This window comes from Emydura macquarii, unplaced genomic scaffold (genome assembly GCF_026122565.2).
Source record: "Emydura macquarii macquarii isolate MOO-44397 ecotype Brisbane River unplaced genomic scaffold, CSIRO-AGI_Emac_v2 contig_439, whole genome shotgun sequence".
Lineage (NCBI taxonomy): Eukaryota > Metazoa > Chordata > Testudines > Chelidae > Emydura > Emydura macquarii.
The window spans coordinates 25622-40537 of NW_027130576.1; the positions used below are offsets into that span (position 1 = coordinate 25622).

Here is a 14916-nt window from a genome sequence, read left to right on the forward strand (position 1 = left end):
GCTTGCTTGCAGTATATAGATACGTATCTTTTCTTATAGATTTAAGTATGATTGTGTGATTATAATAGACTTATACATTTATATATATATTTTTTGCTGTAATGCAAGGTACCTTACAGGCCACATCCTGTATGACAGCTACATAATTATTATAAAAATATTCGGGAATTAGTGTTGAAAGTGTTGACGTATAGCAAAATCAAGACATATATGGCCATGTTTTTCCATGGATGATTTAGCAGATAACAGATATCCTTGGGACCTTTAGCCTAGATGTTGAAAGTGTTGATGTCAGGCATCAAACTAGAACACCACAAAACCCGCAGAGGGCAAAAGGGGCAAAATAACAAAAGTGAGGTAATGGAATTCTACTAGAAAAGAGGAAGTAATATTCATTAATATTCATGAAGCTGCCAGCTAGAATATGTGTACCTCAACAGTTTGGGGAGGAAAATCCAAGTATAGACTTAGAAGGAGGACCCATATTTTTAGGGTACAAGAAGGGGAAGATCATGCTATTTAGGGCGGTCGATCGTCAGCTACTCTTGCTTGAAGTTCCTTTAGTTAAGATTTTCTTCTTTATTTTATACTTAGTCTTATTTGTAGGATTAGTTTTAGTCTTATAGCTCTTAGCTCTCGAGCATTGCTTACTCCACCCCTCTACTCAAAAGTTGAGGAATCAAACATCTCTCTCAACCAGGGCGTGAGTATATTAATCCAAAGCATATAATTGAAATATATATATCACATGAGTCTTTAAAATTAAGATTGTATTATCCATTATCCATTTGATTGTTCATTTTCTCTATATCAGTTATTTGTCTATCATTTTATGTTATCTTAATAAAATGTCTAAAATTATACAAATTTGGTTATCGCTAAGAACGTTCCTGTTGTACACCCCGGGGGTCCTTATAAAATTCTCCTGGAGCCTGATTCAGGGACAAGAACCTTCTAATCCAAGCAATTGGCAAACTTATGACCCTATTAAATAACTAATACACTGAAAATCAGACTACAGGATGCACTCTGGGTGTGCAAAGGGGCAGGGGAGGGAGGGGCACTTCCACGGCTGCTGAGGGCTGGGGCACGTAGTGCCATCTGTGCGGGGAAGACCCCTGCCCCAGTTCAGCCCAAAGGCAAGAAACAGGAATAGGGCAGGGAGCTGCTTGCAAACCTCCTATGCCTTTAAAAATCTGGCTTTAAATCTGACTGTAAAATTCTCTGGGCCTCTAAGCCTCAGCGCAATCAATAAACCTGTGACGATAAGCATTGCCCCGCCTATCTCACCTGCACAGCCTTATCCACAGGCAGGCTCTGAACACACATCACTACACAAAATGGCCAGAGGGAATGGTGGGGAAATGGAAGAGATCACAGCTTCTTAATTTTAAAATTTAGGGCAGCAGTTTGGGCACCCAGCTGGGCTGTGGGAGACCCTGGTTAAATTCCCTCCTGTGGTTGAAATGAGGAGAATGGATTTGGACAGGTCTCTTCCACCTCAGAAGTGACAGACCTGGCCATTGTTCATACAGAGTGGAACAGCTTCAATGGCCGATATTGGAAGTGTGCCGTACTAGGAGATCTTTCAGTGAGACTTGGCAGAATTCAATTTTTAGTTTTTAAACATTTTGACTCATAATATCAGTCCTGACTTGTCAGCCTTTTCCCCGATTTTTGTCATTGAAACGTTCACAGATGTGCAAAGTTATTAGTTATGTGTGTTGTTTTTTTTCTGATTTTTATCGATTTAAATGTTCACAGCTGTGGGAAATGATGCGGGGTGAGACAACACAGTGGATCAGACAATAATTGTTTAACGAGACCAGCTGTTAGTTTAAAAAAGGTTAAAGCTTTATAACCCTTAAACCACAAATTGACAACATCACATTGTTCAAATACACAAGGTAAATATTCTTACATCAAACACTAATAAATTCTCAAGCAGTATTTTTCTTACTTTGCCTCTGTGTACATTTCTATTGTCAGACACGGAAATATATTTGTCATTTTGGGTGTGTACAATGAAATTCAGGTTTACTGTCTCTTTTATCAATAAAAATATGATCCTTCAAGCCTACCTTCAGCCCCGTGGTTAGATCATGTGGTTAAAAGGTAGAAAAAACGTGTTCAAATCCCTTCTTCTCAGGAAAAGGAGGAAATTGCACTGCGCTCTCCCACACTCCGAATGCCCTAAGCAGTAGACTACAGCCTACAAGACGCTTCCTTCTCTCCTGGCCATTTCATGACCTGTTAGACTTGCTCTGAGACTTGCTACCAAATGAGGTACACCACATGCTGTGATAGAGACGTGTAGGACTCCCGGATCCTAACAGGTGTGTTGTGGGACTACTGACCATCATATCAGCGGAGATAGGTCTGCAGGTTTTGCATCTGTTCTTAGGGGAGGGGCTGGTGTCACTTTGTGCTGGTGGCTGCCGGTCTGTGGACAGCTTGTGTCTGATGATGAGCTTGGTGAAGGTTGGTGGTTGTTTGAAGAACAGAAAAAGAGGATTGGGAAAGCTCTTCTTCAGCTTGTGTCCCCAGCGAGTATGGGTGGTGACTGTTTAATAATACTTCAATTCACAAATCTGCTAGATAGCAAAAGTCCTGGATCCAGAAAAGACACGGGAAGCTACCCAGCCTAGCCTCTGCCCAGCTGGGGGGGGCAAAAGCCTGGCTGTCTCTAATGCTTCCCCCAGCACTCCGATCCCCTGCCTGAGCACCACTTGAAGGGCCACACTCCTTTGCACCCCCAAGAGGCACGAGCAGTGGGTGGAGGGTCTCAGGGCAGGGGGCCAAGCGGGAGTGGGTCTTGGGGTGGAGTGTGGGCAGAGCCTCAGGGGAGAGGTGGACCAGGTGGAGGGGCCACGATAAAAACACCGATCCCCAGCACATGCCACCCAGCCTCCCCAAAGGCGGGAGTCATGGGCCACCGATGACCTTGAGCATCACAGAATACCTTCACCTGCAGTCATTATTGCAACTTACAGTGAATGTCCACAGAATCGATTGCAAATGCTCATGGAAGTCACAGTCTTACTCAGAGCTTTTCTCAGGGCCTCCTTGTTTCTCAGGCTGTAGATGAGGGGATTGACCAGGGGTGTCAGCACGGTGTAGAAGACGGAGGACACTTTGTTTAGGTCGTGCAGAGCAGCCGTGTCTGGGAGCATGTAGACAATGATCAGGGTCCCGTAGAAAACTGTCACCATGATGAGGTGAGAGGAGCAGGTAGAAAAGGCCTTTTTCTTCCCAGTGCTGGAAGGGATTCCCAGGATGGTGCTGATGATACACATGTAAGTTGTGAGGGTTAAGAGAAAAGGGGAAAGAACAAATATGCAGGAGATGAAGAAGAAGAGCACAAGAACCATCCGGCTGGTGTCACTGCAGGATAATTTTATCAACGGGGTGTAATCACAAAAGAAATGGTCAATTTCATTGGGCCCACAGTAAATCTGCTGTGATGGTGCCAGCTGCAAAGCCACTGAGCCAAGATCCAATGGCTAGCTGGAGGGAAAAGCCACTATTCATACGGGCTGCGTAATGCAGTGGTTTGCATATGGCTAAATACCGATCATAAGACATCGCTGATAAGAGACAACACTCTGTAGATAACAGAGAACCAAAGATATCAAACTGTATGAGGCAACCAGCAAATGAAATGGTCTTGTCCCCACTCAGGAGACTGGCCAGCATCCGGGGCAGGATGGCAGAGGTATAGCAGGCCTCCAAGCAGGACAGGTTCCCCAGGAAGAAGTACATGGGAGTGTGAAGGTGCTGATCAGCCACAACTATCACCACGATGGCCGTGTTCCCAGCCATGGTCACAACGTATATCACTAGAAACAGCAGGAAGAGAAGAATTTGCAGTTCATGGAAATTCCCAAAGCCCAGGAGGATGAATCCCGTGATTGATGTTTGATTTCCCTGTTCTGGGTCTGCCATGGGTTCTATTGAGAAAAATAATTCTTTAAAAAGAAAAAGAAAAACAACCTGTGAAATATGATATAAAACAGATTCATTTTGTTTTATCTGGTCTCACCATATTTTTGTTTAGCTCTGGTTTTGGAGGCAATATAATAGATGTCAGAGAAATTTGGTGGGGCAATGATAATCAATGGCCACAGTAATAAGAGGGCGCAAAATATATAGGAATGACCAAGCAGGTGGCACGGATGGGGGTGTAGCACTGAATGTGAAAGAATCAAATGGAGTACATATCTTAAATTAATCAAACTGTACCATAGACTCTCTTTGGAGATAGAGTTCATGCAAGATTCAATGCTTGAATAATAAGAATATAGGAGAAGGTATATACTACCAACCAGCTGACCAGGTTTGTGATGGTTATTGTGAAACACTCAGGGAGATTAGAGAGGCTAAAAAAACAGATAACCCCATAAAAATGGGGGATCTCAACCATCCCAATTTTGACTGGGTACATGGCACCTCAGATATTATGTTGTATGTCAGATACGGGAGGTAATTCTTCTGCTCAACTCAGCACCAGTGAGGCCTCAGCTGCAGGATTGCATCCATTTTTGGGAATCAAACAATAAGGAAAATATATAGACAAATTGAAGAGATAGTTCAGCAGAGAGCAACAGAGGTGAGAAGAGGTTTAGAAAACCTGCCCTGTGAGGAAAGGTGGAAAGAATTGGGCATGTTTAATCTAGAGATGAGAAAATTGATGAGGGACCTGATAACAGTCTTCAAACATGTAAAAAGTTGCTATAAATAGGACAGCGAGTAATTATTCTCCATGTCCACTGAGGGTTGCAAACGAAGGGATCATCTTAATCTGCAACAAAAGAGGTTTAGGTATAGTAAGAAAAACTCTCTAACTCTAAGGAATTCCAGTTCAGCACAGGGACGGATTACGAAGGCAGGCTGTGTAATTCCCCTTAACTGAATGTTTTTAAGTGAGCTTAGATAAAACACGTGTCAACGATGGTGTAGATGGTCAGCATGGCAGGATGAAATAGATCAGTGACTCTCAACCTTCCCAGAGAGCTATACCCCTTTCAGGAGTCTGATTTGTCTTGCGTTCCCCCAATTTTCACCTCACTTAAAAACTACTTGCTTACAAAATCAGACATAAAAATAGAAAAGTGTCACAACCACTATTACAGAAAAATTGCTCACTTTCTCATTTTCACAATATACTTCTAAAATAAATCAACTGGAATATAAATATTGTACTTACTTTTCAGTGTCTAGTATATACAGCAGTATAAAGAAGGCATTCTCTGTATGAAATTTTAGTTTGTACTGACTTCGCTAGTGCTTTTTATGTAGCCTAGTTATAAAACTAGGCTAATATCTGGATGAGTTGATGTACCCCCTGGTAGACCTTTGCCTACCCCCAGGGGTACGTGCACCACTGGTTGAGAAGCACTGGAACAGATGACCTCTCAAGGTCCTTTCCAGCACTCCATGGTTATGAGTTATTATTCTATTTCCTTGTTCTACTCAGATCTGAAGTTTTCTGTTAACTAGTATAAAATTTGTTGTTTTTTTAAAGAATGTCTTTATTTAAGAAGTTTTGCAAGTTTACAAATCCTAGCCATGTAACTTACCAGAGACAATACAATATTAGTTTTAATACTTGCCTATTTTTTCTTCATATCTGCTAGAAATCACACTTTGGCAGTCATATCAAACTGTAACCTCATTTACTCTAGGGTTGCTTTCCTCTTCTATAACTGAGATAGCACTCAGATGGCATATTAAGATAGATAGATAGATAGATATTGTGAAGGGAAGGGAAGACACAGACAGACTGTCAGATAGGCAAAAATAACGAACACAAGCAAGCAAGATAGATTGTGGAGGGAAGGCTAGATTGCAACACATGGGCAGACAGTCAGCTAGCTAGATACCTCATTGAAAATTTCCATATCCAAACTTTGTTTCTCCCACTGGATATGTGTTAAATGCTTTTCCAAGATGCATTAATTACATTATCCTAAGAATAAGTTTATTTTGTCAGTATCTGTCCATGTTTCTACCCTCTTCTCCTGCCTCTGGAGTCTCACTGCCTCTGGAATTTCACCAACATCAATCCTGAACGATGCTTTTCAGTCAGTGAGTGAGCGAGGAGGCTCAAAATATCATAAGTCCTCACAAAGACTTGCCAGCTCAGCTCAGCTCTGGCTAGAACTGGAACCCAGGGTGTTCTACATACATCTGAACCTGTCTGCTCCGACGTGTCTCACAGAAACACAGAACCCCTGTTACACGTCATTCATGACTAAGGTTCTAGAGAGCTACTCAGGGTCTCATATTTCCACTGTGGATAGGTTTGACTTTTAATTATAAAAACAAAAATCCCAAAAGCAAAAGCAGCTATAAACTCCCAAATGCGTACCCAAAATCTGATTTCTTTTTTTTTTTTTCATAGAAAAAACTGAAAATGTGCTGGGTTTTAGATTTCTTGAATTTTCAATGAAACTTTTTAAAATAAAATTTAAGAAAAGCAGACACTTTCTATGAACATTTTTCTTGTGTTGAAAATCCAATTTCCCATCATGAAGAGCTTTGATGGAAAAATTTCACCAAACCCTAGCAGGTCCTACTGTGTACAGGAAAACTATGTACTGGACAGGAGGGATCAGGTATGAGAATATACATTATCCTTTACCTTCTGTTTATCGGATGAGAAAAGTTGTGCTTCCTCCAAAATGGGTATAATAAAAGCTGGAATCCCTGATGTGACTTCTTCATGCAGCCTTTCAGAGACCAGGATAAAGGATCTAGAGTCTATATCCTATCACCATCCTCTTCGTGGACCTCTGTATTGAGAGAGAGTGCTGAAAAGGACTGAGAGCTCTATTTTCCTGCCTCGCACAGCTGGCTTTTACCTGATACCAAAGAGTGAATGCCTCCTCTCATTCGTTACACAAGAGAGAAACATCTCCCTGGACACTTCTACTAAAGGGAATTTGAAACTACCATGAAGGCTAAATTAATATTACATTTATTATTGGAACTTACTAACGAGTTTAATTGGGAAACTTCTAAACTCAGTGAGACAGTTGTACAGATAGAGAAATACCTAACCTCAAAGGAGATGTTTTCTTTGCTAACTGCTAAGGCGTTTTCACTCCAAAGGAGTCCAGTCATCCCCTCTGTCTTCTCTCCTGTCTCTAAAGTGGCTAGTACCAACTGTTTAGAAGAAGGTTCATAGATGCATGGACATCACTACAAGCAGTAAAGTCGTGGGGACCTAACCCTGCTTTCTTGGTTTACCTAAATCTTCCATTGATCATGACTGGGAAGGAACTAGGCACAGTAGCTTGACCCAAAGTCTTACGCACATAATGGCTTGAGCAGAGAGGCGGGAGACCTCTGAGTTGGATTCTCATGTCTTATCTTGAGTGACCTTAGTAACACTTTGCACATCACCCATGTCAGAAGGATAAATACATTAAAATATAATTATTAGATCCAGTTAAAAATGATCCCATGCAACAATTTTCCATTGGAAGATGCTGTTTTGAGGGAAAGGAATCTTTCCAGGGGAACTCACTAATTCCACTAAAAGTTTCAATGGAAACCAGGTAGGCTGGCCAGCTGGTGGGAAGCCCAAGCATCCAGCTACCAGCTCGACTTCTCCCCACATCCTCGGCTGCCCATGCTGTTTGGGAAAAAATAAAAACAGATTTCCTCTTGCAGCCATAACTCTGCCCCCCTTAGAACACCTCTTGATCTTCCATCTCCCCTCTTGATCAAATTAACTGTGCACCCAGCACAAAACTTGACTACATCAATGTCCACAAATGAGGTGGGTAGGGTAAGAAAGGGTAGTTTGCTGAAGGACAGTGTAAATGGTGTGGCCATCTCCAGAATGCCCCCTTGTGGGTGGCTTAGGATGGCTCTGCAGTGCCTGGTCTCCATCTCCTTCCACGGGGGTCCTCAATAACTCCACAAAGGCTCACGTGTCCCTTCTTGGTGCCTGGCTTATTAACATAAAATTTAAAAAAAAAACACAGAAGAGTTTTCCAGTGCAGTCTCAAGCTGGACACAGCCCCTCCTTCCTAATGTCTCTCTGTCTATCTATCTTGAAGTTTCCAAGTTGAAAACGGCTTTTCATCCCTTCCCAGGATCTGCTTTTACTCTTCCCTCGGTCAAAGGTCCGTCTCCTGTAGGAACTTCTTGAGCTCTGCGGGTCCTGCCACAGTTTCCTCTCCTATTTTCTGTTCTTCTCTGGCTCCTTAGAAGGAGCAGCTGCCCTCTGTCAGGCCCAACTGAGAGGCTGTTAATAATTCCCAGATGTGTTGGACCCATTCCCTCTTAAAGGCCCAGCTCAGCCGGTGAAAGGGTGTGTGAAGAAAGGAAGGCTGAGAGGGTGGAGTTCAGGTTATCATAGAAGATGAGGTATGGAAGGGACCTCAGGAGGTCATCTAGTTCAATCCCCTCCTCAACGTGCATGCTCTGTAATTAATGGGAGCTATGGTAATAATAACACAGATAAATGTTGATGAAGTAAATGAGCTGGCTCCTCGGCTCTTGTAAATCAGCATAGCTCCAGTGACTTCAAGTCAACTACGTTGCTTTACATCAGACGAGGACATGGCTCATTAGGGGTCTCACACGGGCTAAGTGGGTTGGATAGAGAGAGCCCAGTCTGACACTTGCCTTCAACTATCCAAGGATTTGCAGGTGGTCATCACTGTCTTGGATTTCACTCCAGAAGCTAGATTGGAGCAAGGAAAGTGGCTATAACCGAAAGGTGGGTGGATGGATGAGACACAAACTGAAAGATCAACATCATGTCTAGGATTCAAACCATGGTTCTTATGGCTACTGTATGGAATAGCACAAAAGGGACTGGCACAGAGATTGTAATTATACTATGGCCTTAAGGAAGGTGTGCAAAGAAGAACAGGAGGTGAAGGCTATTGTGCATCTTTGGGCCTCTCTGAAATGATGGCTACGGAAGGCATTTTCCAAACTGCCAAGAGAATTGCGATGACCAATTTCCATTAAATGCTAAGACAAGCTGATCATCGAGACCTCTTAGGTGTCTCTGAAAACCTGAGCTTATTTATAAACCGGGTAGATTCTCTGAATTTCCATTTCATAAGAAATTTCAACATATGTTTTTATTTTGAATTCTGGAAAATTGTTTTGCAGAAATCTTCAAAATTTCATTTTGAAATGAAACATTCATGTTGAAATTTATTTTATTTTATTATTTTTAATGTTCTTATTATTGTATTATTTTACTTTACTTTATTTCATGCCATAATTAAACATAATAAAAGAGTCAAAACATTCCATTCTTTTATTTTATTTATAGAATCATTAAGGACCGCTACTACTTTGTAGCCTGATTTTATAGTTATTAATTTATTGAATAGGGTAATAAGTTTGCCAATTGCTCTAATTAAAGGATCATGAGGTTCGTGTCCTAAATCAGGCTTCAGGTGAGTTTTATAAGGACACCGGGTACAACACAGGAAGAAATTCCAGTGATAACCAGTATTTGTATAATTTTATAACTTTATTAAAATAACACAAAATAATAAACAAATGATTAATATAGAGAAAATAAAATGAATAATCAAATTGATAATAGATTAATACAATCTTAAAGGTAAAGACTTATTTGATAGATATATCTATGATATGCTTTAAACTAGTATACTCACACCCTTCCTGGACTTGGTTGAAAGAGATGTCTAATTTCTCAAGTTGGAGTTGAGTAGAATAAGAGCAGCTTCAAAGCTAAAGGTATAAGCTAAGACTAACTTTACAACTTTAAGAATATAAAATAAAGAATGAATCTTAACACTAAATAAAACTTCAAGCAGGGATAGCTGACAGTCGACTGCCCCGATGAGCTGGATTTGATCTTACTTATACCCCCAAGAATATGGGTCCTTCATCCGGGCCCATACTTGGCCTTTCCACCTTCAAACTTTTGGGGTACATATTATCTATTGGCTACTAGGTTCGTACGTATTATTGATGTATCCACATCCTTCTCCAGGTGGTCTTTTATCTCACCTTTGTTATTTCTAGCTTATTGTGGGTTCTGTGGTGTTCTTGTAAAGTTTCTTGGTAACCGGGACAGCCCCTTCCCCTTTTAATGTCCCTTGACTTATCTAGGGTAAAGGTTATGACCATATATGTCCTATCCTGTCCTACATTGATACTTATCTAAGCCAAAGGTTGACTTGACTTGTCTAGGGTAAAGGTTATGACCATATATGTCCTATCCTGTTCTACATTTATCTAAGCCAAAGGTTGAATATATATATTTTAACAGTAGCTGTCATCCAGGATGTGGCCTGGAAGGTACCTTGCATTACAGCTGAATAAAATGTCTAATTTTATTATTGAATCACACAATCATATCAAAATATCTCTAATAATAATAATGCAAGCAAGCAGGCTAGTTCTATAGGCTACATTATTAAGTTTGGCAGAATTCAATTTTTATTTTGATACATAATTTGGCGGATAATATCAATGCATATTTTTAAGCATTTTTTAAAATTGATTTAGGTTTCCGTAGTGATGGGAAAGTGGGCACTCAGACAGAGATACAGTAATTATTTAATGACAGTAGACTTTGATATTCAAAATGTTCAAGGATGAAAGCTGTTAAAACACCAATCGCCAAGATCATATGGCAAAATATACAAAGTAAATATACTTAAATCAAACTCTAATAACTTCTCATGTAACATTTATATTACTTTGCTTTGCTATAAATTCCTGTTATTATCAATGGAAATGTTTTCCATTGGTTTGTAGGTACAGTGAAATTGATGTTTACCTCCATTGACCAATAAAAATATAGTCCTTCCAGACCTACTTATTATTGACTGAAACACCTCCTCTTATTCCATAGGTCAAAGTGACTTCGGTTTCCCATGTGAGGAAACAGGATGACATTTTGGCCAGGGAAATAAGATACATGCTCAGGGCAAGATTCAAAAAGGAATATAGGCTTTGCAATTCCAAATGTGTCAACACTTATAAAATCACTGGGAAGTGATTATTCCCCTCATTTCGGCACTGGTGAGGCCACATCTGAAGTATTGTGTCCAATTTTGGACCCCCCACTATAGGAAGGATGTGGACAAATTGGGGACAGTCCGGTGTAGGGCAAGAAAAATAATTAGGGGGCTGGAGAACATGACTTATGAGGAGAGGCTGAGGGAACTGGGCTTTTTGAGTCTGCAGAAGAGATGCGTGAGGGTGGATTTGATAGTAGCCTTCAGCTACCTGAAGGGGGGTTCCAGAGACGATTGAGCTTGGCTTTTCTCAGTGATAGCAGATGAGAGAAGAAAGAGCAATAATCCCAAGTTTCAGTGCGCGAGGTCTAGTTTGGATATTAGGAAAAACCTTTTTCCCTAGGAGGGAGGTAAAGCACTGGAAGGAGTTACCTGGGGAGGTGGTGGAATCTCCATTCTTAGAGGTTTCTAAGGTGCGCCTTGACAAAGCCCTGGCTGGGATGGTTTAGTTGAGGTTGGTCCTTCTTTTGATCTTCTATGGTTTAATGATTCTAACTGTAAAATCTGATCACTTGATCCATTCTAGCAAGAGGCATATTTTGACAGCACAATGGATTTTAGCAGATTATGTTCTTTCATTAGACATCTGAGGTGTCCTGCTTCATATGAATTATTACAACCATACAGAAGTGATGAACATAGGGTTTTAAAGTGTACTGCTTTGGGGCACAGTGTGCCACACCCTGTCCAGGGAAGAAGGCCCTGACCTTTTTCCTCTACATCAGCCAGTGGCTGCCCCTACCTGCGTCTTTGTCATGGCCAGGCCTTCCTCTGTTGCTTGTTGCGTCTCCACCTTAACCAACCTATTTCCTGGGCCAAGGGCCCTACAGGCCTGGCCCTTGAGCACGGAAGTCATGGCAGTGGTTCAGGAAATCAGGGCATTGCTAGTTGGAATCCCTCTCAACACTTGTGAGAGGTCTCCATTGTAGATGCTCCTGGCATGTCCCACGTCATCTTCAGCGGCTCACCATTTCTCCATCTTAATCAACCTCCTCCCTGTGAAAGAACATGCCCTTGTATTCAGACACTAGACACTACTGTAATAATCTTCATACAATCAGGCCTTATAAGGTGTTATTTGAACACTCAGAATCTACTGAACAGTAAAATGCACCCAGTAACATTATGCACATTGGCTGAAATCATGACTGACGTGTGTTTCCCAGATAAGTTTGTGGAGGTGCTAAACCAGTTTCTCAAGGCAAAGGGCAGGGCTAAGCCTCAGTCAGGTGTCGACAAAGCTGATGGGCCATCCCCTGTCAAGTGGCCGTTCTATGGCAAGAAAGGGAGGGAAAGGAGTAAAGAGATTTTCATCTTAGCTAAGACACATCTTGATCTCTCTTTCATCCCTGAAACCTCTTGCCCTCAGATGGAAATGCTTTTCAAAGAGGAACTGAAACAAAGGAGGGACAAACACCCCAGGATACCCCTCTCTTCTCTCTCCCTGTCCATCTCACACTTTGCACCGGAGAAGACAAAAGAAGCAGCCATTGTACTCTGGGGGAAGAATCTTGGCTGGAAGAGTTTGGTCAGTAATGCTGTTGAAAGCACGTGGTGAGAAACTTTTCTTTAAAGCCAATATAGCTTGTTCCATTAGGAACTCCAAACTGTTTTATATTTATTTTTCTTGCAGTCACTTCTGACTCTTCTGCCTCACTGCTTGCACTCACTGAAAATCTCTCTCTTTGTAGTTAATAAACTTGTTTTATTATTTTATCTAATCCCGTGTGTTTAAATTAAAGTTCTGGGTAATTCCATTTAGGGTGGCAAAGTTGTGTGTACGTTATTCTCTTAAAGGAATAATGCACTTGATATATTTGGACTGTCTGGGAGAGGCTGGAGAGTACAGGACATACATTTCCTGGGGGGAAAATCCAGTACTGGGAGTGTTTGGGTCAAGGGACACACAGCCCCCCCACTGGTTTGGATTGCGCCCCAGTACATCACAGGGATCTACTGGGGTTTTCAGATATGCCCGGGCACCTAACCCCTGTTGATTTCAGTGAGAATTAGGCATCTAGGACCTGATTTTTAAAGATATTTAGGTGTTTAAAGATGGAGACAGGGGGATATTAAAATAAGCATTTTATTCTTTTGGATGGAAATTTAATGCACTGACATGTCAAAATGAAATTTAGGTTTTGATTCTCTGAATCAATCCCTGAATCAATTCCAAATAATCCCTGTTTGAACAACAGCATATCTTTAGATAAAAATCTTGGCCTTTTCTTTGTTAAGCTAAATAGATTGAGCTTCATGATATACATACCAGATCCACAGCTTGTGTAAGCTGGAATCATAGCATTGGACTCAATGGAGTCAGTCCCTATGTGGTGTAAATGGATGTAGTTCCATTGATGCCAATGGGCCAGATCCCCAGATGGTGTAAATTGGTTACGTTCTCTCAAAGTCAGTGAAATTCCACTGGTTTGTGGAGGATCTGGCTCTAAATGTTAAGCTCAGATTCTTCTCCCACATATACCCATTTTACACCAGTCTGAATCCTTTGACGCCAATCCTGATTTATAGACACAAGGGAAAGAAGCTCCCATCCTTTTTTTTAGTGTCCATGAAACAAGAATAACTGTCAAACCAGTTTAATAGGCATTACTTAGGCACAGAATGAAAGCTGGATTCTTCCCTCCCACAAAATGCACACCTGTTAAACATCAGGATTGAGCCAGATCTTCTGCAGGTGTAAATCAGACCAACTGCATTGATATCTGTGAGAATCTGGATTTCCATAGGTGCAACTGAGAGCAGAATCTGGCCCATTTATATATAAACTGTTGTTGTCATGGAAACAAGGGGCCTGGACCAGGAGACTCACAGTGAAAAAGTATGTATTGGAGAAAGACAGATGATTAATTCTTGGCAAATAACCTCCACCCAGTCAATCTCCGCAGTGAAGCTTTGATCTCTTTGTTCCTCATGCTGTAGACGATGGGATTCAGCACTGGAGGCACCGTGGAATAGAGAACAGCTGCCACGAGATCCAGAGCTGATGTGGAGCTGGAGGTGGTTTCAGGTAGGCAAAGATGCCAGTGAAAACGAACAAGGAGACCACAATGAGGTGAGGCAGGCAGGTGGAGAAGGCTTTATGCAGGCCCTGCTCAGAGGGGATTCTCAGCACTGTGGTGAAGATCTGAACGTAAGACACAATTATAAAAACAAAGCAGATTAAGACAAAACACTCTTTAAAGGCAATAACACCAATTTCACTGAGGTATGTATCAGAGCAGGAGAGCTTGAGCAACTGGGGGATTTCACAGAAGAACTGTGTTGCCTCCACACAAGGTTAAAGCAAAGGTGTTCCCGGTGTGCAGGGCAGAATTGAGACTAGCACTGATCCAGGCACAGGCTGCCATTTGGAGACAAGCTCCCCTGTTCATCACTCTCTCATAGTGCAGCGGTTGGCAGATAGAGATGTATCTGTAGTACACCATGATGTTGAGAAGGGAAAAATCTGCGCCCATAAACAAGCAGAGGGAAAAGGCTTGGATGACGCAGTCAGCATAGGAAATAGAAGTGGTGTTCATGAGGGAATTAGCCAGGGATTTGGGAATGGTGACAGAGATGGAGCCAACGTCTAGGATGGACAAGTTCATAAGGAAGAAATACATGGGGACATGAAGGTGATGGTCGAGGGCTACAGCTACGATGACAAGAAGATTCCCCATCAGGGCTGCCAGGTAAAGCAGTAGGAGCAGGATAAAGTAAAGATTCTGCATCTCAGGAACATCAGAGAATCCCAGGAGAAGGAATGTGGTGACAGTGGTTTGGTTGGACATTGTCTTTCTCAAAACATTGTGTGCTTCCTGTGGAGGGAAAGATAAGTACCGGGGTCAGAATTAGGCTAGTAAAAGGACTCTTCTTTTGTGCTAAC

General features: G+C 41.7%; 2 pseudogenes; both read right to left on the reverse strand.

Annotated features, from left to right (window-relative positions):
- Nucleotides 1-2987: 2987 nt before the first annotated feature.
- LOC137146364 (olfactory receptor 5B21-like) lies at nucleotides 2988-3945 on the reverse strand (annotated as a pseudogene).
- Nucleotides 3946-13894: 9949 nt separating this feature from the next.
- On the reverse strand, nucleotides 13895-14821 carry LOC137146360 (olfactory receptor 14A16-like; annotated as a pseudogene).
- Between the last annotated feature and the right edge of the window lie 95 nt (nucleotides 14822-14916).